This window comes from Chenopodium quinoa, unplaced genomic scaffold, assembly GCF_001683475.1.
Source record: "Chenopodium quinoa cultivar QQ74 unplaced genomic scaffold, ASM168347v1, whole genome shotgun sequence".
Classification (NCBI taxonomy): Eukaryota; Viridiplantae; Streptophyta; class Magnoliopsida; order Caryophyllales; family Amaranthaceae; genus Chenopodium; species Chenopodium quinoa.
This window is the reverse complement of record NW_018742204.1, coordinates 4,171,525-4,175,431: the sequence shown is the minus strand read 5'-3', so window position 1 is coordinate 4,175,431 and position 3,907 is coordinate 4,171,525. Positions and strand designations below refer to the sequence as shown.

At 35.0% G+C, this 3,907-nt stretch overlaps 1 long non-coding RNA gene across 1 annotated transcript; it reads left to right on the top strand.

The window, feature by feature from the left end:
* Nucleotides 1–2,380: 2,380 nt before the first annotated feature.
* LOC110703158 lies at nt 2,381–3,481 on the top strand. Its single transcript, XR_002507654.1, has 2 exons — nt 2,381–2,883; nt 3,286–3,481. It is a non-coding gene; the product is annotated as an uncharacterized LOC110703158 (long non-coding RNA).
* The last annotated feature ends 426 nt before the right edge of the window (nt 3,482–3,907 follow it).

Below are 3,907 nucleotides of genomic sequence, written 5' to 3'. Positions count from 1 at the left end.
GAGTATGAGTTATTCTGCCTATAAGCTTGAAAGGCATTAACTTGCTACACGGAACTCCTGTAATCTTGCTCCCAATGACCTAAAATTCCACAATTTTCACAGAAAGCCTCATTAGCATTATTATTAATTGCAGAAACATTATCTATATTAGCATTGCTAAGATTATCTAATTTCTGGCAGATAGAGGTTAATTGAGCTTGCAAAAAGGATATAGAGTCAACACTATATGCTTCCCCTTGTTAGCAAAACCTCTAGGATTCCCATAATGGGAATTATGTATCGCCATATCTTCAATAACCTAACCTGCATCATCAACATTAAGATTCATAAACCTCCCACTAGCTGCAGAATCTAAAATTATTCTAGATGAATTTCCAATGCCATTGTAAAAGGCTTGGATTAACTGACATTGTTCCAAATTATGGTGGGGGCATTCTCTTTGTAGGTCCTTGAATCTCTCCCAAGACTCATATTGAGTTTCATCGGCTTCTAGGGAAAAGTTCTGAATTGCACTCCGTAGTACGGTTGTTCTCTCTGCAGGATAATACTTGTTATAAAAATTCAAAACAAGAGTTTCCCAGTCAGTTATACCAAGTGCAGTTCTATTTAAACCATTAAACCATAATTTGGCTTTTCCAGTTAAAGAGAAAGGAAAGAGAATCTCCTTGATTTGGTCTTGTGTGACCCCGACTTTCCTGATGGTATTACAATACTAACAATAGTCTGCAATGTGAAGATTTGGGTGTTCACCCTTAGCTCCACTAAATTGCTTCCTCTCTATCATCGTTATAAATTGGGGTTTAATCTCAAATTGTACCCCATCAGGAGTCGGAGTGGGAGTGAGGTGTGGAAAATCTGTAAGCTTTGGTTGTGAGTAATCACTAAGCTTCTTTGGAGCCGTCATCTCTGATTCTGGATCAGATGATACCTCTGAATCGCTAGAACCAGTTGGTGGATCTCGGTGATTATTATTATCACCAAAATCCGCCAGAATTTGTTTGTAAAAATTCTTCTGTCTATGGAAGGATCGTTCGATCTTAGGATCGAATGGGATGAACCCTTATCTGGAACACCTGGGCATAAAAAAAAAAAAACTAAAAGCAAATATGAGACTTGCCTCAAAGAACTAACGTTCTCTGAGACAAAAAGAAATAACCTAGACTATAAAAATAATCAGAAACAAAATTAAAATTAAACCGTTTCCCCGGCAACGACGCTAAATTTTGACAGTGTAAAGTCGTATCCCCTAATCAAAAGTAATTCCTAAATCCTTTAACTAATGTAGATAGGGAAGTAGGGTCGAATCCACAGAGAAACGAGTCTTTTTATTCCTAATTAATTAAAGTAATCTAAATTATAAAGTAACCAATATGTAAATTTGGAAATGAAACTAAAATACGAAGATTAAGAATAAGGAGAAAACAATGAATAAAAGAATCTAGGGCATAGGTTCACCAATAAATAATATTCTAGGGTAAAACACAATAATCAATCATCAATGCATATATTAATTAGATCATAAAGGGCTTTCGCTACGTATTACAATCACACAATTAATTTACCGGTATTAAATCTCATCTTTTGAATCTCGACTTAACCATTTATAAATTAACTTGCCTATTGAAACTAGACCTAAACATTAATTCTAATCTGTCGAATCTCGAATCAATATTGTTAAATTCATGCATAAAAGATCTGCGCAAATGTAGTCACAGAGCATTAAATCAATCATTAGGAAATTAATCTAGCATTGACAATTAACAACCAAGAATTACCCCTTCATATTATTTATGGATCCCCATAAACCCTAGAAATAGAAATACTCACACATAATAAAAACTAAACTAATCAAAGAAATAAAGCAAGACATGATCAAAGGAATAAAATAAATAACTAAGATTAAGAGAAGAGAAATTGTTACCAAAGAAATCTGGAATTAAGAATAGAGTTAAGAACAAAGTATAAGAGAGAAAACTAATCTAAGAGCTAAGTAGAGAGAGAAAATCTAAAAGAGAATTAAGAAAAAGTAAAGTGAAGGTAATTAAAAATTACGTACAAAATTCGTACTTAAACATCCCTAAAACAAATCCTTAAACAAAACTAATCAGATCCCCTAAAAAACACGCGCCCGATCGGGCCCGTCTTTTTCTAAGCATACTCTTCTAAACAGCGGCGCTCGATCGAGCTACACTACCACAAAATAGGGAATAAGTAACACACAATACACAACGGTCAAGTCTCATAGGCGATCTCAAGAATTATACAGATCGCCTATGTATGATAAGCGTTTTGTATGTTAAAACTTATAGAGCGCCTGCCTAAGTTAACAGCTCAATTTGATACATCCAAATTTACTCTATACAATATAGAACGCCTATGTAAGATAGGCGTTCTATAAGTATTATAATTTTAATAAAAAAAAAGTTGAACGTATCATTTACTTCCCACATCCCGCCTAACCCTAATATATACTAGTACTTTGTATACCAATAGAGCCGCTCCCTTTCTACCATCTTCTAGCTCTTTCTCACTTCCTTTATTTCTTATCAAATATTAAGATCTTCCTGGCTCCCTCCTCTCTCTCTCTCTCTCTCATCGTCCCCCTCATCCTCTATCTACAAATCCCAAGCAACACCATCGTTCAGCTTCCCACGCCTACAAGTACACCACCTATCAACATTTTCATGCCCACCATTAAGCCACTAGCCACCGTTGAGCAACGTTCGTCCACCACCGAGCTACGAGCCATCGTAGACCCACGAGCGTCTAACGACGGGACACCATTGAGCCATGAGATGTCGATCTGAGCCTTTAATTGGTCAAGGTTATTGAACTTCAGATCTGAGCCCTCATCCTCTATACTTCAATATTTACAACAAGCAGGTTGTTATTTTTTCACCATTTTTATTTGTTTTCTGTTCATATTTATAAATCTAGCTTTTCTTATTTTTGTTTTTAATTTAGATTTCCAATTATAATTGTTTGATGTTTTCGTTATTACTTAGATCTGATTTTATCTTTAATTATCTTTGAGTTTGTGTTAATTTATTTAATTTTGCTAATTGTTTGGGTGTGTGGCGGATTTTGTATCTGATTTTGTATGTAGTGTGGTGGATTTTTTAGGGGTTGTGCTGTAGGTGGTGGTGTGGGTCCTGGGGGTGTAGGTGGTGGTGTAGGTTGTTGTACTGCAATGGTCCGGGGTGTGTAGTTAGTGGTGGTATTTTGCTATGTTGGTGCTCTTTATACAATTGTTTTGTAATTTTTATTCTTTTGATGCATACGCAGATATGAGTGGACATGAACCGATAGAACAATTCTCGAGACAATGCGAAGACGCAGCAATGCTACTGCATAACATTAAAATTGATCTTAAATTGTATGATTTGTGTTATATTTAGTTTTTAATTGTATTTGAGTTTTTCTATGTACATGTATTTTTTTATTAATTGAAGTTATAATGAGAAACTATACTTTTGGTGTTTTTTTGTAATTGTAGATATATATTATTTGAATTATTATTATTGTTATTAATATTAATAATATTAATAACAATAATAATATTTTGTTTTTTTTTTGAAAAAAAAGTAAGGAAAAGAGAACGCCTATCTATGATGGGCATTCTCTATTTACATTCTTATAGAGCGCCTATCTTTAGATAACCGCTCTTTATCCCATGTTTTTTATTTAATTTGTACTTAGGATATGAAGCGCCAATCTTGGATAGGCGATTCGTATTGTGTAAGATATAGAACGCCTCAAAGAGGCGTTCTGTAGACTTTATAGGGCACCCCCTCAGAAGAATGCCTCTGAGGCGTTCTATATTGCATGTTTTAGGCGTTCTGTATTCCCATTTTTGTGATAGTGTAGCAGCTCACCCGATCGGGCGCGCCTTTGGTCACGCACCAGC